At 40.2% G+C, this 26,841-nt stretch overlaps 1 protein-coding gene across 1 annotated transcript in view; it reads left to right on the forward strand.

Moving 5' to 3' along the window:
• Positions 1-26,841, forward strand: part of AGBL1 (AGBL carboxypeptidase 1) — a 246,308-nt gene that overhangs the window by 90,695 nt on the left and 128,772 nt on the right. The window lies entirely within an intron of this gene.

Below are 26,841 nucleotides of genomic sequence, written 5' to 3' on the forward strand. Positions count from 1 at the left end.
CCTTTGAAGGCAGTGTTTGAACACATCCTACCTCCATGAGGCCATAGCCTTGGCAGGGACTCTCAGGGAACTGTACTGGTGTTTTTCTGCATGGGAATAGGGGTGATTTATGATTTAAAATTCTTTGGAAATCATGCTACATTCAGAGCTGTGCAGAAGTGAGGAACTTTTCCATAGTGTTTTAGAACTGGTTTATTGAATTTCACCATGGGCGTGTCCTTATGTAAAATTGTTACATATTGCATTATATCTTGTAGGATCCTTCACTGTCTGGGGAAGCAGAACACAGAGGAGAAGTGGGAGTGAGCAATGTAGTCAAAGCCCTAATTCACCTTTTTTATTGCTTTTGTTTGCCACAAATAGCAAAGACTTAAGGACTCATATCAGCTGGAGAAGAGCTGCTATAATCTACTCTGCATGTATATATGTATATTTCATGGAATGTCAATAGGAAAAAGGATTTATTGCCAAACATACACACATAGCAATTCATAATCGAGTCAATATCTTCATGTAATGCTGTTTTGTTGTTTTATTGGGAGGTTTTTTCTTAAGTTACCAAGCAGTAACAAAGTGTGAGTGCAAGAATTCTTTCCAGGTGCATCCCATGACAGCATCTCTAGTAGTAGTTTCCTCCGTATTTCACGTTGCCCCATTTTTCTCCCAAAATGCTCATAAGCTCAGCTTTTGAAGGAGAGGGAAGTACCAGTCCTCCCAGGGACCCTGGCTCTCATGGAGCACTGCCTAAAGCAGAAGTTTGGTTCTCAGTTCTAGCTCTGGTCTGTGGTGTCTTCTGCCAGCAGTATGAGGAATGATGTTAATGAAAACTTACTTTTAGAGGAACATTTCCTGTATTCATTGTTTTTTAGATAACAAAAGGTCATTAGCATAAAAACAAAAGGCAAAGATTAAAAAAGCGATGATTTTTCTGTCTTCCCTCTAACAGTTATGGCACATAAGAGGGTGTAAAGTGCAAAGCAGCTGAACACTCATAAACTATTTTAATACCATTCAGAAATGAGAAGAACCAGGGAAAGAGGCTTTATGTAGCCATGTAGTTTATTGCACTAATCAGTCACTTCTACAGTGCTCTATCATGGCTTGAAGTCCTTGCTTGAGTGATGTGAAAAAAAATTGGTGATCTCCCATCCAATTTTCTAATAGATCTTGGTCTATATAATTGAAATCTCTAGCACCTCATTTGAGTAGCAGTGAATTCTGTGCTTAGATGGATATAATGTTAGCCAAAGCAGGTCTGGATTACGTTTGTGACAGCAGAGAGGTGGCATGAGGTCTGAACACAAAGTAGAAGGAGCTGTGGGAGATTAAGCTATATTTCTCATTGGTATTTTTAGATGACAAAAATAACATCTTTGGGGTTAGATTGAAACCTCTGGAAAGGCAACTGACACTTCGTGAGTTGAACCATCTGCATGGAATAGCCAAACCAAAGGCTGCAGATTTACCTGTCAAGTGTCCTACTGTAAACCCATGTAGAGGCTGAATGTGGCAATCCAAAGACAATGGGAGAACAGTTGTTTTCCCTTCCACAACATGCATGTTGCACAAAGGAGAGTTTGCTTTTGAATAGCTTTGTGGTCTGGTCTTGTGCACATGCTGGATTTCAGGTGGAGAACAGCTAAGTGTTTGAAGTCACAATAATTTCTGTTGCTTTCCCTGACATGCAGGTGAGGGCACCCTTGAACTGTGCTACTTCTCTGTCTATCTTTAGACAGCTTTGAATGGGATGTAATCCCATCCAGTATGTTTCCTGTTCAAAAATCAAATAGTGTCCATATCAATGGCTGTGAGCTCTCAGGCTCATAACAGTAATACAGCTAGGAATGTAAATAAAGAGGAGAATATTAAGAAAAAGGTTCTATTGCTGTAAACAGTAGAAATACTTTAAATCAAGTGTATCTTTTCATTACACAATTTCTTATCAAAACAAAAGCCCAGCTCAGGGCTGTTATTTATCACAGAATAACAGAATATGCCAAGTAGGAAGGGACCTGTAAGGATCATCAAGTCCAGCTCCTGGGCCTGCACAGGGCACCCCAAGAGTTACAGCATATGCCAGAGAATATTGTCCAAATGCTTCTTGAACTCTGTCAGGCTGGTGCTGTGACCTCTGCCCTGGGGAGCCTGTTCTGGTCCCCAGCCACTCCCTGGGTGAAGAACTTTTTCCTAATATCTGACCCAAACCTGTGACACTGACACCCCAGTAGTTTCTGGGGTCCTCCTCCTTGAAAACTGGGACGATAATTGCCAGCTTCCAGTCATCTGAAATCTCTCTGGATTCCCAAGACTACTCAAAAATCATTGACAAGGGTTTTCCAATATCAGTAGCTCTTTGAAGATCTTTGGATGAATCTCATCAAGTCCCATAGATTGTAGGGATCCAGCTGAAGCAGCAGGTCCCACACAATTTTGGAGTCCACCTTGAGTGGATCATTCTCTGATGAACTGGCTTTGCCAGTGTTCACAGCTGTCTCTGTGGTGTAACTGATGATTGTCTGTTCTGACAGTGTGATGACAGAAGTTTGTTATTTCTTTGGTCTCAAAGTGCCATAACAAAGCATCTGTTTTACTTTCAGGCATTGCTTACTGTCCCTCTTTTGGACTTTTTTCTTTCATAACTGATGGACCCATTGCTTTGTGAATGTTGTGGGTTTCTGCTTTCAGGCCATTGAGTAGAAATTGTGGCAACCAGGTCTGCAGCAGATGTTGCAAAGCACAGAAAAGAAATCACTTAGGTGCAGTCAACCCCCTTCTGTTTTGTGTTTTTCCCTGAGTATTTTATTAATCTCTGAGAAACACATGTGGCAGCTCTGACACCATTATTTTACATGCAGTCTCAGATGGATTGGTCCCCAAAGAGCACATATCTAATTCTCCACAAGCTAGCTATGGTGCAGGTATGACTCTGTCATTGCTAATTCCTGCTTAAACCTCATGGAAGCCTAAATAAGGAGTTAGATTTGAGGTTTGCCAAAAACGCTGAGGTCCAAATGATACAGTATTCCATGCATGTAAATGCAGATACAATGTTAATAGAAATCATTTTGATCCAGATTGCCAGGACTGAAAGGATGCAGTTCTGCTTGAAAAACAGATATGTGTGTGCATGCACAATTACTCAAGCTGTGGTTTAGGCATTTAAGTGGCCATTTGTGCTCTCATTTTCAATTATGATGTTCATCCTAGGGGAATGGGTTTGTGCAAATCAGCAACACAAATATGCATATGTTTTGGTGTGTGCTACCCTAAAAACATGTTGCATTACTTGGACATAAACTTGGATTGATTTATCTTCTTTTCCCTTTGAAATGTCTATTTTAATCTGAGGAATGTGAGCTTGTGGTGGCTGAATGGCAGTTCTTCAGCAGCATGATTTCCTTTTCCAAATGGTTAACTCTTGTAATTGTTTCTGTAATGTAAGATAATATTTCCTGCTAACAGTTATTTAGGATACTGTCATGGCAAGCCATAATTCAACCCCATTGCCTAGTGGCCCAAATAATGACCAAGGCTTGCCCCTAGCTGAATTATCATTCTTGTGCTTCCTACTTTCCCTACATGCACATAAACAAGTCTGTCTTTATGCCAAACTCTGAAAGACAAAGGATAGGAGAAGCAATATTGTTGATTCAGAGCCCCATCCTGCAGCTTCAGGGAGAGAGCTGCCTCTTGGACTACAAAGGCCTTTAAAGGGGCTTTCTGAAGGCTCAATAGGCTCTTATTTTTCCCATTTTAAATATATCTATATAGAGCATCTACTGCAAATATGCAAGAGGGGATGAAGATGTCCAATCTGAGGCAGAAATGGAAGGCTATTTGGGCTGAAGCTAAACTGCTCAAAGATCTTCAGCATGCTGAAATTTGCACCAAAAATAGGAACTTTTGAGTCATCTGACTTACGACTAGTGGAAATACTGCTTTGAAAGAAGATTGAGTTTCTTATCCCTTCTGTGGTTCTTTAAGAAGAAGTAGTTGTTGGGAAAGGACGGTAGCAATGTGAATGTCACAGAAGGATGAGGTTTTGTCAGTAAACAGTTCCTGGGGAAAAATTTGTGCCTAAGTTCCTTCATATTAGTAATGCTATTAAGGTTTAGCATAATAAAGGTTCATTGGTTAATTTTCAAGCTGTAGCTTGCCTGTGATCCTTTTGGAAGGAAACTACATCAAATGGAAATATGTTAAGCCTATACGACAATGGCTGAAGGAAGTGGGAAACCATATATTTTAAGTCGCTTATTGTGATCCAAAATAACATCTTAATTCTTGAAGTTTAACACCATTCATGCTGGGGGAGTCTGTGAATCACTGGAAGTAATATGCAAATTTATCTAACCTGGGAAATGAGTCTGTGATTCATATTAATTTGGGCCAGGAATGTAAGCTTTGTAAGCTGCTAAAAGAACGTGAAAAGGAAAGTTGTAACTTAGACTTTCTAAATGGTGATTCACAGACAGGGTGGGTGGTAGGACAATTTGCCTGGCTCGATGTGGGAGCTATGCTCAGTCATGGGTCACTCAAGGAACTAAAACTGAGCCTGTTCTGGACTCATCTGGAGAGCCATGGATGCCCTGATGGTGCTGGGGGTGCTCTGCAGAGACTGGGCTATGAGCAGGGCAGGAGGAGGGAGCTTTCTTAGAGCAAGCTGAGAAAAGGAATCTTACCCTGTTGCAGGAGTGTTTTGGACTAGAAATGAAGAATGATGGCCTTGACTGTTTCACACTGGAGAGGGGAAGATAACTCCAGATGAAGCATGAGTGCTCCAGGCAGCCCAAACTTGATATTACACTTAATTAACCTGAGCCAGGCTACATCCCTTCAGGCTCCTGGAATAGTGTGGGAGGCTCATGCTTCCACTGCCATCTGTGGTAAAGCTCACGAGACTGCCCAGAGACTCCTGGGTTTGTGTCAGCAGGACAGAGAGGAGCAGAGGCTCCAGCCTCCTCTTATTTGTGTTCTCAGGTGTCCCCTGGGAACTGATTTGCTGAAATCTTGTGCTGCTGGGTGAGCTCTGATTAATTGAGGTAGCCCAAAGCAGGACCTGCTGGATAACCTCAAGATGCTTTCCTGGAAGCCTTCAGTGCATTTTGTACCTTTCAAGTGGCAGAAGATATGAAATGGATGTCCATTAGGCAGCCAAGTTCAGGAGCTTATCTGCATTGCTTTAAGCTTGCTACATTCACATCAGCCCATTAGAGAACCTCTCAGCCCATTAGAGAATCTCCTTCCTTGAGTGGGAAGAAGGAAGAATTCTTACTAATTCCCTAATACCTATTGGTCATAGGCTGCCTTTTCTTTTTCCACTTCAAAATGTCACGTTGGATTCCTGATGGAATTAGAGATCTTTATCTTCCTTCCCTCTGCTAGACCTCTGACTTTTTCTGGTTTTCTTCCACACTGAAGACTTAATTTCTCACATATGTGAGACAGTGAAAATTAAACAAACAAGCTGGCAGATAGACAGAATGGTTCTTCATGTCTGGAAAGCTGCAATGAGCTGTGACTTAGGAATTACAGTGCTTCATATTCAAACTTTTCTTTTTGATGCATTGAGGTGGCACAGAAGCTGACAGTGACATATGGAGAAGGCCACCTTAGCAGGATTGAGGCTGTTATGTGATAAATGACATGGTATGTCAAAGGACTCCTGTTATCCATCATGCTGGCTTCCTCTCAGCACACTCTCCAAAACAAGAGGCAGCTACACAAACAGCTGGGGGAAGCTGTAGGTAGGGTCAGTGGTGTGCTCAAAAGAGAAAATAAGAAAGCTGGAAGTGCATGTTCTCATGGGCATAATAGCCTCAGAGTCTTGAGCTGAGAATTTTAAAGTCTTTTTCTGTTGAAACTTCCGAAATACCCAGTTTTACATCTTTGTCAAGAATAAACCTTTTTCAACAGTTGTCTCACAAATCATGAGGGCAAAAGATTTCAAAAAGCCACCAAGTTTAGTTCTAAACATCTAAGCTGTCTCTAAAGGAAGCCTGTTTAGCGCCATGTTTTGGACTGGAAGCATGGTTCTATGCCCTGATACATCCCCAGACTTTCCCTCTTCCCTCTCTTTCTCCCTTTCACCTCTGTTTGGTAGTTTGAGCCTGAAATGCAGTGGAATGAAAGTCCTGATCTGTAATTTCCTACATGTATGAGACATGGGAAGCACTGGCAAAGGGATACAAGTGCTGTTTTAAAGGTAAGGGTGATAAAAGAGTCTTGAGGGAAGGAACAGGGCTTTGACCCTCAACACACCTGACACAGGAACCTTGTCTGTAGGACACTTCCTACTTGTTTTGACCATTCAAGTTAAACAGTAATGGGGCAAACTTTCACAGCTCTGTCTCCCACTGTTGGAAAGTGTGGGACTTGATCTCAGACTTCTTCTCTCTGTGTTACATTTAACCCAACAGTAGGTCTTTATTTTTTAAAATTCATTTCAGATTGATACATGCACCAGTGGCTGTTCAGGAAGATCAAAGGTTGTGTGGCACAACTGGCACCTGTCCATTTCAACCTCCTTGAGTCCATCTCTCTTTTTCATTAGCCATAATGGCCTTCTTTCCTCTACATGATTAATGGACTCTCAATAGCTATGTAGTCTATAAACCTAGACAAGACAAGTAGTCTGTCTCTTTTGATCCCTGAGCTCCTAAAAGCCTGAGTCTGACTCTGCTTAAATGGTGCTTATGTGCCCACATGCACAGTAGTAATTGGTGCAAAATATCAAATGTCACTATGTGACATTTCATTCATAACAGTCACATTTAAAGTAAAGGCTTTAACTTGATGATTCACCGATGGCCAGTCTCAAATTATCTGGGATGGTCTTCATATTACAAGTGTCAATCAACAAATTAATTAGCCTGGAGATAATTTAATCAGAGCCCATCAGTGAACTGGCTTAAGGAAATCCCCTTGCTTCCAGATTATTCCTGCAGCCTGATTGCAGGAATGGGAGCATAGCCTTGGAGAAGGGTGGGTGCTTACAGCTTCTCTTGCCCCTGTGGCAAATCCATCTCTGGGAGGATGGAGCTGTCAGTCCCTCAGGTGCATCTCTTCTGCATTTCGGTGCAGGACTTCAGGTTCTACAGTTCCTGGAAGCTCCTTCCTAGAATAAAATTTGCCAAACACAAACCAACCCAAATATGTAGATAAATCAGGGCCCTCCAGCTCCCAGTGCTGCTGTGCTCCACTTCATTTGACAGTGCAGATTTTCTTTCACAAACTCTTCATGTGATGAGACACTTATTTCAGCTGTTGACCCCTGTCCATGACCCCTCACTGGGAGATCAGGTGTAAAGAACCAGGCTATTATCTGCCTTCCACTCACACATTTCTAATCAAAGCAGCCAATTTTGCTAACTCCTACAGCTGAAGTCACAGTGAGGTAAACCTGGCTGAGTACAGAGAAAAGAAGTGCTCGGAATGGCATAGACAGGGGTAAGAAATCCTAAGGGTAAGGCTGAAAAAGAAAGGTTAAGCTGGGAGAAAAGATGAACAAGCAAAGCAGGGAGGAATTCTAAATTCCAGTTTCATTTAATGTAAGAAGTCATAAGAAACAATAGAGTGAAGAAAAGCATCTCTATACCCTCCATGCATCTCTCCATGATCCTTTAGCTCACTGCAGTGAGCACTGGTAGAATGCTGTAGTGTATTCTGCTTTCAGTGTGCATCCTTAACAGAAAATAGGTGAAAAAAAAAACCCCACAACAATTAAATAATATCCAGAGCAGCTATTGACAAGAAGAAATCTTTTCATGTATTTTAAAGGTTACTGTTTACTCCAGTTATGACACCTTTTAAGTAATTTTGTTCTGGATGTTGAATTCTCTCTAAACTCAGACAACCCTTGCAAGTGTGAGCCCTGTGCACTGCCTTCAGAGGAGGAGCAAGGCCATGTGGCATCTTCTGCTCTGGTCTGCAAAATCTATAGCCCAGGCTATGAGCCATCACTTTTGTCATTACCTGTCATCAGAGGAATGCTGTTAAATAGGGCAGTAATCCTTGATGATGTGTCAAACACTTGTGCTGTTCCCTCCCTTGGAGCACTAATTTTGGTTGATAGCTGTTTCTTGCTTACCTTCCAACATGATGTGGAGGTGTCACTTTATTATATTTGAATGTTTTTGCTGCATTTCAGCAACAGACAAATGATGTCAGTATCTTGTAACCTGATGGAGCAATCTGTCAATAGCTTACAGGCACAGATGATGGACTGGCATCTCAGGCTGGATAGAGAAACTCAGCCTTTGACTTTGATTTTCACCTTTTTTTTCTGGTTTAAAGGTCCTGTAGGCTGTAATTGCTTTTTGGGACTGATAATGTATTCTTAGCTCCAAATTGGAGAACAGCTGTTGTCTTCAGTTTCTTCATGTTTCACTGTCTGGTTTAAAATTACAGTCTATAATTTGTGTTAGGATTTTTGGTAACAAGGACTGTACTGAAAATTAGATTCTTTCCAGTATTTGCAAGGAACAGGGAAGGAAAAGCAACATTGTCAAATGATAAGAGTGTTGTTTTTCTCATCATTCTGGGTTTTTGGTGCAAGAGTTTGGCATTTTTTCCAGGATTCCCATCCGACGTTTGCCCAGTGCTATTTGGATTTGCAGCATGAACTTTCAGCCAAAACCTCCACAGTGCAGAAGCTTATTAACCATAGGAGACTGACATTAGCATCACTTCCAGAGAATGATCTGGTTTCTCATTTGTCATTCTGCTCTGTAGAGCTAATGGAAGATGCTCTAAGCAAAGTCCTGGGTCTCTGTGTGTAAACAAAACAATACTGAGAAACCCCCAGAGTACCAAGCTGGTTTTTCTTATGATTTATACCTTTTCAGTTATGTGAAAAGAAATATAAATATTTTGCTTCCTTTTCCTTGTTATCCCAGCATATGGTGTTTTTTCCCTGCTTTACTCCCACAGGGAGTTATATCCTGATTTCTTCTCGGTTCAGAATCTGTCTTAAACTTTTGCCCTTTCCTTCTCTGTGAATGTCTCTCTCCCCATGCAGTTCTCCTTCTGGCTTTTGTCTCCCAGTCTCCCACTTTTCATCTTTATTTGTTTTTGTTTATGTAATCCACTAGGATTTTTTTTCAGTTCCTCTTTAGCATGATGTGGACCAAGGACCTTTGAAGCTCCATGGCCATTGCTTATCATTACTGGTGGTGGCTGCTCAGAGAAATATTTGCTGCTTTCCTGGTAGTAGAGAGACTCTCTGAAGATAGTTCATTATTGTCAGATGGGTTCAAAGAAGGACATTGACCAGGGCAAGCTTGAGCAGTGGCCCATGGAAAAATCAATGAGGTTTAACAAGAACAAGTGCTGGTGGCTGAGAAGCTGGACATGACCCAGCCATGTGCTCTGGCAGCCCAGAAAGCCAAACACATCCTGGGCTGCATCCAGAGGAGCATGGGCAGCGGGAAAAGAGAGGGAATTCTGCCCCTCTGCTCCACCTCAGGTGAAACCCCACCTGCAGAGCTGCCTCCTTCCCCAGCCCAGGAAGATCAGCCTGCTGGAGCAAGCCCAGAGGAGCCCACCAAGATGTTTAGAGGGTTGGAACTTCTCTGCTATGGGGAAAGACTGAGAGAAATGGGAAAGAAATTGGGATGACCTAATTGTGGCCTTTCAGTACTTGAAGGAAGCCAACAGGAAAGAGGCTATTTACAAGGCCTGGAGTGACAGGACAAAAGGAATGGCTTCAAACCAAAAGAAAGTAAGTTTAGATTAGGTGTTAGGGAAAAATATTCTATATTTTGAGGTGGTGAGGTGCTGGAACACACAGCCTAGAGAAACTGTAGAGGCCTCATCCCTGGAAATGTTCAAGGCCAGGTTGGATGGGGCTTGGAGCAACCTGTCCAGTGGAATATGTCCCTGCACGTGGCAGGGGGATGGAGCAAGATGACCTTGAAGGTCCTTTTGAACCCAAACCACTCTATGATCACAAAATGCTGTAGTTCAGAGAGAGCAGCTTCCACCCAGCATAAAGGAAGGTTTATCCAGCTGTTCTCAAGCAGACTAATTATTATCTAGATTTGGTACCCAAGATTCCATGAGTTATTTAGGGTACTATGTGTTTTAGGAGCTGTAGTAATTGTTGAAAAAGTGTGTGCTTTATGTCAGCTATTCTCAGTTTACCCTGTTCTGATGGGTATTATGCCTTGTTTCCCTTTCTGGTCTCCCTCTGCTGCTCTGATAATGTACCTCAATCTGGGGAAACTCTGGCCTAGTAGTTCTCCTGCATTTGTAAAATAATTCTTCCTTTTCTATTCATTAAGTAGCTTTGCTCCCGGTTGGCCTGTGCTATTACAATATTTCCCCCATTACTTATATAGACTGTTTTATATTAAATAAGAGAGAGTGTTATATGGTCCAATTAATAGCATTCAGAATCATTAGTGTACCTTAAACTTTCCTCAGATCTGGAACAAGCTCAAATCCCAGGAAAAAGATTCCTGGGTTTATATCTTCCAAACCATAACTTTCATTTCTATGGCATTTTCCCTTAATCTCCAAGAAATAATAGGTGGTGATTGTAAATTCTCTGACTAGCAGTTCAGTAATTATGATATTAATGACAAGTATGAAACAGGTGGTAGTGGGGAAGAATTTACAAGAGAAGAGCAGCCATCAAACTTGAAAATGGCAGCAGATTTCTCTGTTTCTCCTCCTTGAAATTATTTTGGCTAAGTGAAAGGAAATTGTCTTTGACTTGTTTTAAAAATTGTGTTAGTAATAATCCATTTCTCTTAGTATCTATGGAAGGGCCCCAGGATTCCATGACCTACTGTACTCTCTGGGTTTTCACTCTCTGAATGTGCACTTGGTGTCACTTATCCCAAACAATTAAAAAATACCTCAGCAGGTTGAGAAAAGAATTTTAAATAATCTAAAAGCCACATTGTGGTTTTTATTTAGATATAATTAGCTGGTGTAGATATATTTATTTATTTTTATTTTTAGTTGTGAGGTATGAATAAAACATTTGTCTGTGTGGAGCTGATTATAAGGTAATATTCCTTTTGCTTCCAGTAGGGATTTGGGAAAGGTGTTGCTTTTATAAGCTGTCCTACCTGGAGGTAAAAACAGATAAGTGTCTAGTAGGAGACAAATGAATATTATTTATCATTTCTGGATTTTAAAAAAAATGTTGTGTCAGACTTGCTAGTGGTACATTTGGAAGGAAGATCACCTTATTTATTCAGAATGATCTGTGACATATCTGCAGTGCATCTGAGTATAGAAAGGTCATATTAAAATATATATATATTGATGCATCAATTCACTAAAGAGAAGGGTTCACTTTTTCCTCTTTTTATTTGTTTTGAGCAATATTTTTCACCATTTGTAATTATTTCCCCACTGCTACTTTGAAGTGCAATGAAGATGTTTATAGGCAACAGAAAGAAAACATCTTTTCTTCTTCACCATGCAATGTAGTAGCAGTTGAAAGGAAGGTAAAAAAGCATAGTAAAGAAGTGGCAGGCATCACATGGCAACCTGGTCCAAGAGGACAAAGCCTGACATTTGTAGTCATCATCAGATTAAATAGGGACACCAAGTGTCAATACTGAATCCTGAGCAGGCCATTCTAATGATGATGGGATGGTAAGGAAAAACTTTCTAAGTTTGCTGAGGTAATCTTATGCCCAAGAGCAGAAGGAATAAGAATTGTTATTACCTTGTTCTAAATAGCTTATTTTCATGTGTAGCATAATATCCTGCATTCTAACAGGGATATCTTTGGCATTGGTGAATGTTCTGAAAATGCATATTCTGCTGGCCAGTCATACAAAATAGGAGAACGGTGGTTTGATTAATTTTCTTGTTTCAGGAAATGGTAAATAGCTGTCTAGATGGTCTTCTGAGTAACATTGTGTGAAGCATTTCTACAGCCTTTAGCTTGAAGGGCAGAATGGTCAACATAGGTACCTCGTGACTGGATCTTGTTTTCCTACACCCCCCTGGAAATTCACAATTGCTCTGCTGGTAACTGTACGTGCAACCCAATTGTGCTGTGTAAATGTCTCCTGTTGTTTTTTTGGGTTCTTTTGTTTTTTTCTTTTTTAAATCCTGTTTTAAGAACAAGCTGTCTGCTCTGAACCAATCAGAAGCTGTCAGTGAAACATCTGGCTTGAACATCTGCTGGCAGATGGAACGTAACAAGCAGCAAACACTGTGTGTAAGGATTGTGATGGCAAGGAAACCTCTCTTTTGGGACCAGCAAAAAGAAGATATCTGCTGATGCTCCCTTGCCATTGCAACTCTTGCTAGGATGTTAGATGTGCACATAGAATCTCTTGGAGAATATCTATTTACTGTGTAGGAAACCTGGACAGGTGCTCATTAAGAATGTAACCCACGATTTGGCCATAAAATGCAGGACATGGCCTCCCCAAGTGTTGCAGAGATATTTCCCGTGTGGACATTCTGGGCTGAGCTTGAAACACAGATATGTGATCAGGTTAATGGAACAGCAATGACTTATTTGCAGCTGGAAGCAGACAGCTAAATAATAATAATAAATCAGTAAGTAAATAAATAAAATTCAAGCAGCTCTCTTTTCTGAATGCAATTAAGGAGCTGTGTCCATTCAATCAGCATAGTCACTTTGCATTTGATGAAATCCTGAGAAGTGGATGTAAATAATACTTTGAGAACATAGTTGACTCAAATGTCCCTTTGTAATGATGGGAAACATGTTTTGGAATGATTTTCAACTTAGCTCACTGAATCAGAATACCCAAGGAAGTGATTCTTTCCTTCAAGGCTCTTGAGTTACTTTACACATATGAAAGCAAAAAAATATATCCAGCCATTTGTCCTAAGCTTTATTCTTGACACTTCCCCAGCTTCAGGAGGATTTAATAGCCTGTAAGAAAAGGGATTTTTCTGAGTTTATTCCTATCATTATTTTATTCAAGTGGTATCTCCCAAACTGCTGCTGCAGCAAGATTACTTTAGCTTCTTAAGGGAGAGATTAGGTCAATAATAAACCACTGGGGTCTTTGAGCCTCCACTCTCTTTAAAAGTTTTCTATCCCTGAGATTTTTTTGTGGGATGCAAGTATAGTTTATAGCAGAATTTGTAACAGATGCAAACTAATTTACCTTGGAACCTGTTCCAAAACTTTGTCATTTCTTTCAAAGAACATCCCTGCTGAGATGGTAGATGTGAGTAGAAGCTGGCAAAGGGAAAAGCAAGAAGGAGGAGACCCCCTGAGGCACTCCAGGAGAAACAATGATGTAACCTGTCACTGAATTACGTGAGGAACTGTTAGGCAACTTGCTATGGGCTGTGACAAATCATCCCTGGAGGACCCCACAGCAAGAGCAGAAGTAGCTGTGAAGGAACACCATGAAAGCCCAAAGCTGCTGCTGTCTGCAAGGCTGAGTGGCTTTGGGCATTTATCTTCCTGACCCTGTTAGAGGAGGAAGACCTGGTGATTATTTGTCCTCTGGAGTAAGGCAAGAGCATAAGGATTTATTAGAGTAAACAAGGTTCTTGGAATAAATGGTGACAGTAAATCAGTCTCTGACTACTGAATGATCCTGTTCCTTTTGTAGGCCAACAGCAGAGATCTTTAAATTAGGTTAAGTCCTGCTTGTACCATTTCTGTTCCAAAGGGGAAATTTAAACTGTATATTGGAGAATTTCCATAGCACGGGGGGGGGGAAAAAAAAAATCACCTATTTCTTTTCAATGTCCATTAGTTGTTCTTTGTGACAGATTGAAGAATCATTTGGAGACAGAAGGATTGTGCCCTGAGGTCTTTCTGCCAATTCAAGATAGTGAGCTCTACCCAAGGAGTAGTGGGATAAGTTAGGACAGCCCTGTGGCATCCCTTTTTCTTCCCACTGCCAGGCCAAACATCCCCTTTTGGCAGTGCTGGGCCCAAGTCCTCCCATTCCAGCAGCTTTCTGGTGTCAGTGATAAACAGTCTGCTCCCACTGATGGGGCTGGCACTCCTTCCCAACTGTTGCAGCACTGCCAGCACTGTCAGAACAGGAAAACCCTTTCCAAGGGGAATTTTCCTTGATGCTTTTCCCATTAGGAAGGTAAAGGGACAGACCTGTAAGAGGCAGGAAGGGAACTGGCAGCTCCTCAACCACATCTCCTCATCTTTATCTACAAAAGACCTCCTGGCCTAGTTAATGTCTTTATGTTACTTAGACAACAGTTTATAGTAGGAGCAGCTCCTCTTCCTCTGGAGCTTTACACTTGGAACAAACTGAAAGAGAGAAGGTGTGTTTGCAGAGGATGGTTGGTAGAATATTTTCTGTCTTGACCTTGATGTGACAGCTTTCAACATTTTGGGTACTGTTGATTTGTTTTTTCTTTTCTTTCAAGGCTTGCTTAATTTTTTGAGAGGTGAAGAGATGGTTTTCTGTACATAAGAATGAAATGTGAAATTCCTGAGCAACATTGGAAGCTTGAAATGAAAACCTGCAGTAGAGAGATATCTGCTGTGTCAGTCTGTTGCTGCCCATGAGATCTATTTTGAATCTCAACACCTTTTTCTTCTCTAAAAGAAAGAGAAGAGAAAGAATTAAGGGGATCCTTCCTGGGTCCCTTTATTGGGGGATTCAGGAAGGGAAAGATGCAATAGCCACATGACACAGGTCAAAGAAAATTAAGCAATAAATGATTGTTTGAGTGGATGTTAAGCACTAAGTCCTTTTAATTTTGTCAGTGTCTTCTAGTGGTGCATTTATCTTAGGTTTACACCAGCTGAATGAGAGCTTTGCTTGTACCCTTTAGAGGCTGGACTCAGAAGGATTCACCAAAATGCATCATTTAGGGTCAACTTGAATATTGAGGAAGGAATGAATCTATGGCTTTGGATGTAAACTATCATCCTGTTAATTCATCCCTAGCATCTGTGAACCATTTGATGCAGTATTTTTTCTTAAGAGCTGCAGAAAGACATGAGAATCCTCTTAGACGAGTGTGAGAAGAGGGCACCATCCTAATCTTTAATCTTTGGGGAATGGCTCACAACTGGAATCACGAGGGGAGTTTTTTTTTTGGCTCTAAAGTGATTTTACTTTGAAATCCAGTGATTATGTTTTTGGCTGTTTGAACACTTAGCACTCATCTCATCCCCCCTCCCTCTGACGGTGTTAAAACCCCACTCTGTGACTTCTCCCAGGGAAGTCGTATTCACCCGACTGAAGCGCTGGGCTGAAACCACACTAAGCACTTTTCAGCCCATTTCCACACCTGTGAAATGAATGTTTTACTGCTGTTTACACACGGTTGCAGTTGCTGCCTTGCTGCTCAGCAGCAGCTGGGGCTGATGGCAGGCCAGCTGCAGCTGCCACCGCCACCGCTGGAGAGGAGCGCGCGGAGCAGTGATGGAAGACCCAGCCCCACGGCTCCCTAATTGCAGCTGGGATTCTGCAGCTGTGCAGGCACACCATGAGAAATACATCCAAAGCTGCAATTCAGAGAGCCTGATTTTCAGGCCAACAAATTTGCCTTGTGAGCTGGAGAGAAATGAGCTCTATAGACCGAATTCTTCCTTTTTTTCTTTCTTTTTTTTTTCTTTTTTATTATTATTTTTCTGGTTGCAATCCCTTTTTGCTGTCTGTCGCTGGTAATTTTCAGTGCTCAGGAATAGAGATAAGCATCCTTCATGGCATCCTTTGAGGGCCACTAAGTAATTGCTTTTCAGGCTGTGAACAGCTTTAAAAGAAACTATGAATGTTTTGCACTCTTTGAATCATCATTTTTCCATTTTTCTCAAATGTTTACTGTGCAATCTCGGGCAAGTCATTAAACTGTTTTGTAGTTACTTTAGCCATCTATACAGTGATGGCAGTAATACCTTAAAGAAGCTTTTTGGGCTTAATTTAATGATTATATAATTGTTTGAAATGTCCCAGTGTTAGTCTGAAAAGAGATGGTCCTATTGAAATGGAGATTTCACACTGAAAGTGCATTCACTGCACTCTGAGGGAGGATAGGGATGCTTAATTATTTTTAAAGAGGGTAGATATTTATTTTGGCCATTCAAAAATGCCAAAAAATATGACTAATTTGGAGTACTTTTCCCCCCTTTTTTCAATAGCAAATTTTGTGATCAAACTTGCCAACTGCTCAGAAAAATCAACTTTTTGGAAAACTATTTATATTTTTCTCTGGTTATACACATTGTTATACCTTAATAAAAATTACAACTATTGATATTCATTAAAATTTCTCAATTGTTGTGCACAAGCAGCTTAAAGTTTTTTGCTCCCATGGGCATATATGAATCACTAGCATGAATTTTTTCCTATCTACTATATGGCATTATTAACTACACAATGTTATTGGAATTAAGCTGGTCAAGAAGGGTGGAACAGCAGTCAAAGTTTTAGCTAGATCCTTTCTTGTAGGTAGCAAGAGAATTCCCTTGCTGATAAATATTCCAGAAATACAAGAGAAGCCAAAATAATTGGCAACCTTGTACAACCTTTATTCCACCTGATCAGAATGGCCTGCTTGAATTTGCACATTGATTTTTGCAGGGGATATTTCTGTGAGCTTATCTGTATTGACTAAATGTTATGCAGCTGAGTCTTTATTCTCTCTTGGGTCTGAGTAGTAGAATTAGCTCAGAGAACAAGGAATGCTGAAGAAATTAAAAAAGGAAAAACACTATTGGGTATAATCAGAATTATTCCAGAGACTTTGTTAGCATTTTGTTGTTATTTTAAGCAAGCGCTACGCTTGTTTCTCTTTCAACTCCATCTTGAAATTGAGAAAGTTTTATTCCTCTGCTTTTTTAATGTGGTTCTACTGAGAGAGACATTATAGTTGCATCTGCATGGAAATCTTGAAGTTCCCTAGCAGTGACAGAATATTGTCTTTTTTGGCTGAGAATTTTGAAAGCCTCTTGGTTCCAAGCTGGATCTTAGCATTGTTTCTCCTCAGGGGCAAATGTTATGCTGCCCTGTAAATGCAATACATCAGTGCTGTCATCCACCTGCTGGGCCTAAATGTGTATTAACAGTTAAAATGGCTTCAGCTCTTCTACACAGTTATGCAAAATATTTTTCTCTCTATGAGAAGGTTAAAATGAGTTTTCTTATATACACAGGGAAAAACTCTACCCCTTGGTTGTGGATTTCTATAAAAATAAACAACGTGAGCCTATTCTTTGGTTGCTATTTGAGTGTGCTGAGTTGGACCAGCCAGGAGATATAAATTGCTTTTAGTGACACTGTGTCAATTTTTATCCATGGGCCTTCTAACTAGGAGAGCTATAGCAGTAGATTACCCTTCTCTGTGTCTTATAATAAGTGATATAGAGGTTGCATTACAGCTCTCTTCTCTTTTTTCTCCTTGTCTAAATAAGTGACTCTGTCAGCCTGGTACTTTGTCATCTATTTTCCAATGAAATATTTCAATTTTTGATCAGGACCTGATATTCTTAACTCACTGAAAAAGGGCAGTGCCACTTATCTGAAAGATTTTTAAACATTTTGCTACCAAAATCTGATAATCTGTTTTCTTCATAGGTGTCTTCATGATTATCCATCCATCCACATATATTCACATATTCACAATTTGTACCCCTTTAAAAGATCATTCTTCTACTATGTTACATTAAAAACAAGTGTGTAGAGAGGTTGGCAGGGAAGAACTAAGGGAAAAAGCCCAAAATGTTTAGATAGACACTGTATCTTCCATTCTGGAAAATTCTGCTGATATCTTCTGATGCTTTGAGCTTCCTGATTCATATTAAGGAGAGAGTTAAAAATAAATGCTAAGGACCATAAATTAATTGACCCAATCTATTTTTTTTTTTTTTTCAGGAAGCTAGTTAAGAATTTCCTGACTTTGGAAGACGTTGTGTGCTTGCAACTCTATTGAACTTCAATAGGCTATGATGAATAGCTCCATATTTTGAAAAATCAGGTCATTTATTTCAGTATTCAAGTAACTTCACTTTACAAATCTGTTTCAAGAGGGAATTTTTTGATCGTACCAGTCTCCAATTAAAATTTGTCAATTGCTATGCAAAAGCAGCTTAGATTTTTTTCTCACATGAGTCTATATGAACCACTTCCATGCATTTGTTTTTCTTTACTAGAAACTTCCACCAAGACTGCGACTGTTAATATGTTCAGCAAGGTATCCATCGCAAGTCTCTCAGCTCCCCTGAGATTGTGATAGCACCTCTTGGGAATTTTAAATCTTTCTGTGCATCCTGAATTCTCAGTGCCATCTTTACTTAGCACTTGAATGAGCTCTCTTAAAACTTTGTCCAAGTCTTGCTAGGGTTTTTGAAGCTTTCTGGAGAATTTGGTTGTTTTTTTTTTCCTCTCTGACAGCAATTCTATCTGCTGCTGCTTGTTATATGTGTACATTAATTTTTTTTTCCCTGACTGTTTTGCAGTGCTCTGCAAGCCCATCAGGTTTCTCTAGTGGATACTTTATTTTAATAAGTGTATTGAATGCTTCGTTTAACTTTACTGTTTTGAAGTGCCCAGAGACACCATGCTTGGATGAGCAGTTATGTAAGTGCAATTTGTTGTGGTTTTTTTAGTATCAGAATTAGGATTCAGCTGAGGTTTGAAGGCTCGCAGTGCATGTGTGTGGGGGAAAGCAAACAAATAAAGGAGAGTTTAGTGCATCTACGCACAGAACCCTGAACTGCTTTTCTTCCCTGTGACTGCTCTGCTTGCTGCTGATCAGTGCCCCAAATGCCCTCCCAGCACGGCTGCCTGGTGTCTGAGGATGCACTGAAGGATGAGACTGATGCTAGCAGAGGGCTGGATTTGTTTTGCAGAGAATTCCGGATGCAGAACTGTTATCTCACTGTGTCTCCTCGCCGTTATCATTATTCAGTAATTATTGCTGGTGTGCCCGCCCTGGTGAATGGATGTTTCATTAGTGACACTTGTGTCTTGTGTGGCTGCCAGATTCCATACAGGGGCAGTTCAAATTCATCATTGTCTGGCATTCCTTAAACACATTATTTCCTTTGCCTGGCCACTGGAGGAGCTCAATCTTTCCTCTGTTACTCTTTACCCAAGATATTTACAGAAGAGACGTAGTAGGGGAAATGGTGCACACATTGTTGAGGAGGAAACTCCACAAAACAGTGAGTGCTATTTGGGGATTTTCTTCATTATTATTATTATTTTAATTTTTTTTTCCAGTAGCTGCAATGACTTCTTAAACCACTTGCTATGCATCACTTTCTAGCTACTGCATAAAGCAGTCTCCAGTTATGGTAGTGATGGTATTTTTAACCCACAGCTCAAGTGCCTCAAAGCCTTAATGGTCTCCAGGAATATGTGGGGGAATCAGGCACGTTGTTAGCCAAGAGTTCACAACACTGGAGAGAAGTATTATGTAGGAGTAGAACATCAACAAGGAAGATACAATGTGCTGGCAAAGAAAGAATTCAGTGATATATATGCCTGGAAAATAACCACATCCTTTCAAGGGCATGTGGAATGTATAACAAAAAAATAGGAGGAGGTGTTTTCATTAGGTTTTTGGGGAGGTTGATTTTTTTTTTCTGGTGGGGTGATGTATGTTGGTTGTTTTGGGTGTTTTTTTTTTCTGTTTTCATAGAATGGCTTATGTTGGAAGGGACCTTAAAGATTATCTATTTCCAGCTTGCCTTTTCTGAAATGGAAGTTGGATTGCAAATGGGTCTGATCCATAAATATTGTTCATCTGCACAGAGGGGAACATTTATTGCAAAGAAAGCAAACAGTGTTTTATAGGAGCTCCTGGCTCCTCAAGGGAATTCACAGGCAGAGTTAGAAATCCCATGTCACAAAGGAGAAATATAAAAAGCTTGGCTTCATATGTATCATTGCTGAGTAACCTGTGAGGAAATATTATTATATTGCAGAGAGATGATATTTGCTGTGCAAGTAGTCTGTGAGGTTAGTAGAGGTCAAGTCCCCCATAGTGGGAATTTCCAGTGATGATGAAGATATAGCTGTAATGTCTTCATAATCACACAGAGTTTAAACCAACTGGAAAAAGATGGGGTGGAGGTGGGAAAAAGAGGGGGAGCCATTCTAGGATGAGCAACAAACACACTGCCTTGAAAAGGAAAGAGCAAGATTTGTACTTGGGTTTGTATTATTTTGTAAGCCACATATCAGCACATTTCAGTTAATTCTGCTTTTCCAGAACTATAATTTACTAATGGAGGAATTATGTCAGCCTGTGGCCAATTCACTATAAATCACAGCACATTCTTGTGATTTGAGGTCCATTTTTGTGCTCCTGCACTGGCATGAGTGACTTGGTGACACAGCAAACCCATCCTGTGCCAGATCTTTCTTAGACAAGAGAAACAATCTTTTTTGACCAATGGGGCTTAATACTGAAGGGTTAATATGTGATCCTACTTAGCAATACAGGGCACAACCAACACTGCCTAATCTAGATCAGCCATGTTTTGAACACTTTTTTGTGAAGTTTATTATTAACCTCTCTTCAGAAATCAACAGAACAAATTTGGCAAAACAACTTTTCAGCCTCCTACGGGGCCAAAAATATATGTGCTCAACAGCATCTTATTTTGGAACACCACCACCTCATTGTCATGCAGGTGTGACTTGCAGAGATTTATCCTGCTGCTTGTTTTTATTGGAGATGGCTGAGGTGATGGAGAATGGGACATACTGCACCTCAGCTGGGGAGGAGTGGCTTCAGGCTTCCTCACCTTCATCTCTCTGAGGTCGTCTTGGCTTCTTTCTCTTTTTTCTTTTTTCCTTTCTTCCTTGCCAGCTGACAGGCCACTGTCCTGCTTTGCTGGGAGGTGTCAGCTGGCTGAAACAAGCCTGATCTCATACAAAGCTTTGCAGGTGCCAGGGTTCCACCTCCTGGACTACTTGGCTAAGGAGGGATTGTAGAAAAAAACTATTGAACATCTAAAATCACTGGAGTACATTCTTTTTCTTTTTTTTTTTTTTTTTGGGCCTCCACATACCTAGCTTGTGATTATCACTTAATTCTATGATGTCACACTTTGCCCTTCTGCATTGTTTATTTTTGTTTAAGTTTTAGAACAATCATCTGCAAATTGCAATTCTTAGTGCTCATTTATATGCAGAGATTGCACTGATTTAGCTAACAGATTTTTAAATTCACTCAGTTAATTCTATGCAACCCATATGTGTGCAATTAGCTTAAGTCAGTTAAGAATCCTCTCCAGCTCTATGGATACAAGCCACATTTAAAATAGGAAAGGATATAAGAATTAGAAACAGGCTGAAGGACATAAATTTAAAAGCAAAGTTTTAGTTAATGTGATGTGCTTTCATCAGCTGTCAGGTTCTATTCCTAGTTTTTCATTGATTTACTGCTTTGCTGCATGAGTGGCTTCACTTCTCAATATCCCTGCCTGCAAAATTAGGATTTGCTGACATCGCTTGTAGGAGGATATAACTGGAGCTGTTTGGGAAAATATTTTTCAGTATTTTTTTGCTTTTTTTTTTTTTTTTCTTTCACCCCATGGAAAGCTTAAGCTTTTCTGTGAATAATGGATAATCAAACCTGGAGACAAATCTTCCAATTTAAAAACAGAACTTCCATTTGGAACTGTCATCACTGCGCCATTTGGGAGTTGTTTGGCTGCTCTTGCACAGGCTGCTCCAGACAAACTACAACTCCCATGTTGCATCATGATTCTGCATCTCACTGAGTTGCTGTCACAGAGTCCTGATGTTCCATTTAGGGAAAATGTGCTCCCCTCAAGGAGCTGCTCTGAAAGAGAGGAACAGGTACCTAAGAAACTTCAAATTCATGTTTTCTGAGACATATCCTTAACCAGTTCTGATGTTTTGGATAGTAAAATTTGGAGTTTTGACAGAAAATACAGAGTTTTCTGTGGAATTGGTGTTGGATTGGTGAAGAAAAGTCAACATTTCTGCAAAAAGTCAATACTTATAAGAGCTGAAAAGTGAAATTTCCACCCAAAACCAGTGTCTAAGTATGCTGTTCTAAGGCTTTTGTATTGAATAAAGTATTTGAAGAGCCTCACAAGAGACTCTTGAGATGACTCTATGTTGTGGATGAGAACTCAGTTTTTATTTGTTCCCTGAATCCTTAGTTGCTACTTCATAAAATAGCACAAAACTTTTATTACTTGAACTTTTCTCATAGATGACAGTGCAAAGTGTGGGCAACTGCAGGTGAATGAATTATCTAATTATTATTTAATGATTACTGCTATTATAAATAGAAGTAAAATAGAAATGAGTTGGGCATCCTTTGGAACTGAGAGGGAGGTTGGCTCACCCCTGGCAATGCTGTTTGCTCACCTTTCCAGCAGATCAGGTGAACTCCTTGTCTTTTTTGATTATGGCATTGGCAGCATTAGCTGGGGTGAGGCAGGTCTCGTTCTGCATCTCCAAGTGATTTGTGACAAAGTGTGGCTTAATGAAATGTGTCCACAGAGAGAAAAAGAGCCCTTCCATCAGAGGCAGAGGATAGAGATACAGTACATGCACGGACCAGGAAGAGCACAGATTGCATCATTTATCTTGGGGAGGAAGGAATTGTCCATTGTGACAAAATCAGTCAGACGCAGCGAGTAAAACGCTGAAGGTTCATTACCCTAATTAGTATCAGTGCTCAGCTGAAGGGAGGCAGGAAAAAACTGGCAGAGTGATAGCTCAGGATAGTGTTTGTCCAAGAGGAAGGATTGTGCACCGTGGGTTTAGCAGTGCTGGGAGGGGAGGGTGGTGCAGCAGCCGCTGGCTGAAATGAGACAGGTCAATTCATTGGCACCCAGGTAGCACAAAGTGTCACTCAGGACATGAGTCTGGCATTGTGTGTGTGTAAGGTGCCACAAAAAAAAAGAAGATAAGAGAGTAATAAAAAATTTCCTCTTAAAGGCTTGGTGATAAAATAAATAGGCAGCATTTCACAGTGCAGTTGAAAAAACACCATTGTTTGGTACTTTATGGGGATCTCTTAGGAGAAACTGGCCTTTTGGCCTTGTTTTTTATCATCTGGCCAATTAAACAGGGCCAGCCTGCTTTGGTGCTCCAATGCTTTAATACTGATAAAAACCTGTTTGGTTTTTTTAAAAAACAGATGTGGTACAAATGAGGTTTGGGGACAATTAGCATTATAGGAGATCATGCATAAGTAAGGATAGGAGTGTGATTAGGACTTAAGAATGAAATACACACTTGAAGAAAAGAGGTAAGGAACAGGTATTGTAGCTCCTGGACTCCCAGCAGTCAGAAGGAAAGAGAAGGATGGGAAATAAATTGTTAACTGCAGTAATGCTGATGACAACTGTTTCATTGCAAAGCCTCCAAAATTTACATTGTTCTGGTGATGTTCCATTTCTGGAATAATCATTGGCATCACAGGGCCATACCAGGATGCAATGTAGCCATTATAATTTCAGCCCATGGGCTTGAACAAAGCCAGAGTCCAAGCCAGAAAATAATGGCTATATTTCTGACACTCTCCATTATAATATGAAGGAGGGCTTTGCTGCTGCTACTGCTTCCTCCCATCACCAGCTTTGATCTCTGGAAAGATTTAAAATTAAGAGAAACAAAGGGTTTTCTATCCATTTTATATTTTTTTCCCCTCCATGTTGCTCTCAGTTTTCTGAATGGCAGGACCATAACATCTTAATAAAAATATTTCAGTTTTCATCCTAGGCTGCTGTTATTTATAAAGTCCAGCATGCTGTGTCAGGCTGAAGCTGCCTCATGCTGCTCGATGGCATCTTGATGTTTACTTGTGCCTGCTGCCTTTTATACAGACACTCTCATCCTACTCTGGTACTGCTGTCTGCTTTTAAGGTGCACAGTGAATGGTGATGCTTCTCTCTACATATCAAACATGATGCATCCCCTTAGATTTTATATTTCCCTGTGCCCCAGGTGCTGTTATTATCAGTCCTGACATCATTCATTCAATATGATGGCTCCTGTCTTTCCTTTTATCTGTTATGGACAGGAGACTGGGAAGTATTTTATCTTCCAAGCACAGCAACATATTTTCTTTAAAAAGTGACTTTTCTCTCTCTCCATTTCATTCTTTCTTGTCTAATATCTTGTGTATTATTCTTATCCCCAATCTCTTTACTACACAACCCTGTTCAGTTTTGTTTTTCCTGTGTTTCTCATCCCCTGCCATTTTTGTATCTGTGTGGGACACAGGCTTATTGCAGTACACTGAAATGTTCCATTGACCTTATCAAGGCTCATGTTAGGACCAGGTAGGATCTCTCTATCCATACACATGGCTTGTGCAGAGTTTTGTGCAATTTCTGAGGTTACTTTGCCCTCAAAGCCAAAATGTCTTGGCTATATAAAATTAGAGGGGGAGGGAGGACTATAACAAACAGATCAGGCTTTTGAACAAGATAATCACAGTTTAATTATTTGAGATATCTCTGGGTAGTACACTTGGGTTGAAGATATGTAAAAATTAGCAGAATTTCAGGTGCTTTACATAGAGCCACTGAAGTGGTGTTTTTTACTGGAATTTTTTCTGCCAATTGTTTTGTAAGCTGCCACTAGTCCCATCCAAGGTGGCATGTAGTCTTCCTTATGCTTTAAAAGAGAAAAGACATGTAAAGCATTTAAAGGGAATATAATAGCTTGGAGTTCTGTTGTAAGAAAGGCCTTTGATTTGAGTAGTGAATTCCATGAAATCCTGCCAAACATTCAAAGCCAGTCTCAGCTCTCCAGCCCCTTTATTTGCTATCAGCATTTGAAATCAGCTTAATATTTTACCTTCACCCTTGGCTGCAGAGCATAACGGGCAAAACCATTATCTGTGCATGTCATCACTATTAGGAAAGAGAGAGAAGGAAAGAAAGGATAAGGAGAAACAGGACTGGCAGGGAATTGGCATGTTCAAAAGTAAACAGATTTTAGCAGAATGAAGGAAGGACAGAGCAGGGTGGGAAAAATCAGCCTCTTGTAATTAAATTTGAGTTCTGCATGTCCTCAAGAGCTGTGGATACAGCCAAGTTGAGGGCTAATATTTAAAGCTTAAATGAGCAGAAATGTTAATCTTTGAAGGGACAAAGCTGAACTTTGTCTCCAAACTCTTGGCTTTTTGTAGAGATGATACCTTCTTTCCAAACAGTTCATAAGAACTTCCAAATTATTGTTTTAGAGTTGGATTACACTTCTTAATCTAATCCTAAGCACAGCAGCACCTGTGAACTGCAGAGCTGGGGATTGTCTTGTCATAGTCACCTCTGAAAAAAGTCACATTTTGTGTCAGAGCAACAGAATTGGTAGATTGTATTATGGACTTAATTAGGAGTTTTTCTTATGTGACATATCCTGGGATTTCTTTATAATTGCTGAAGGAATAATCAACATTTTCAGAAGCTTTTAGTTGAGTCTAAAAAATAAAAATTGAGTTTGGCAGCGGCTTAATATTAATCTCTGTATTTACTGAATCCTTATAGCAGTTTCTATTTCCCTGCTTTTTTTCTCCCTTTATGTTGGACTCATCCAGTGGGTACAAAGGCATTTTAGCAGAGGGAAGTGTGGATGGTTTGAGGAGGCATAAACTAATGTCAATTCCCACAGGAAAGGGGGATATAGTAGGTTTGGGGTATGACCAATGACAATGATGAAAAACTATTTCTGTAGGTCTGAAACAAAAAGACTCCCTTCCATTTTGGTTTTTTTTTTTTCTTGGTATTAAACTAAAACTTGAGAATACAAGTCCAGCTATCATTCTTCCCTTCAGAATGAAAATTCTGCTGTTATTCTCACCTAGTTTTGCTCCCTGGTATAACTGTGATGGAGGAAGACATCACAGCCTTATGACAAGGAAGCATTTGGGTTTTATTTTTTTGCTGGTCACACTGGAGAAAGATGAGTTTCTTTATGCAATCCAGTGACTCTCTCTGTGGCATTGTACCTATGGAAGGGAAGCTGTGCAGGCACAGAAATCCTTGGCAGAAATACAGCTGCTAATCTCAGCTGAGCAGCTCTTGTCCTGAAGATCAGGAGAGGTGAGCCTAAAGGTAACTTTATCCGAAGAGCCCTTAGAAAACACAACAGAAACTGTCATGTTTTCATGCAGAATTTTTGGCAGAAGCCTCCCAGCAGCATCTGCTGACATCCCAAGCGTTAGCTACTTCTAGTGTTTTCTGATTTGCTGAGTGAGTAACATGGGAAGTATGGATTATGAGGAAATAAGGGAATTCAGTAACTGGAGTAAATTTAGAATGGATCTTGTGGTGTTGCCAGGAACCCCAAGATGTCATTAAAGACCGTGTTTTCTACATTAAAGATATATGAAATATCCTTAGTAACTCGTCATTTCTTTGTCTTCCATTTTTAACCAGTTCTCCATTATTCTCACCTAATAAAAATTAAAAAAAAACCAAACCAAAACATTCCTGCTTTACAACCCTTTTTTTCCAAGCATTTTGCAAGGCACTAATAATGCCCAAGGTGCCACATGCAGCACACCCTAACCTCTATCAATACCCCAGCAGAACCCATCTCTATTAGTACATTTATATTTTAATTTCAGCAAAGCTGGATGCAACTCCGTAGCTAGAAATTCATCCAGCATTTAGGATATTTTAGCTTTTTTGAACAAGAAGCACCCCCATTTTGCAGTGGCTCTGGAAACATTCTAGTGGATAGTTTGGAGATGATGAGGACCTACCACAATATCTCATATGATGGAGAGTGGATTCCAGAATTTTATCACCACACTGTGATTTGCAAATTATCAACCAAATTACAGCAAATCATTTGAAGAGTGTAAGGCTCTGATCTACACAGTCACTAACAAGGGAGATGAGTTGAATTTTTCAGAATTGCACAGTGCTGTACTGCTCCACATGGTCAAGTATCCTGA

The sequence above is a fragment of the Agelaius tricolor genome, unplaced genomic scaffold (genome assembly GCF_023055355.1).
Source record: "Agelaius tricolor isolate 1412-34295 unplaced genomic scaffold, bAgeTri1.0.p SCAF_16, whole genome shotgun sequence".
In the NCBI taxonomy this organism is placed as follows: Eukaryota; Metazoa; Chordata; class Aves; order Passeriformes; family Icteridae; genus Agelaius; species Agelaius tricolor.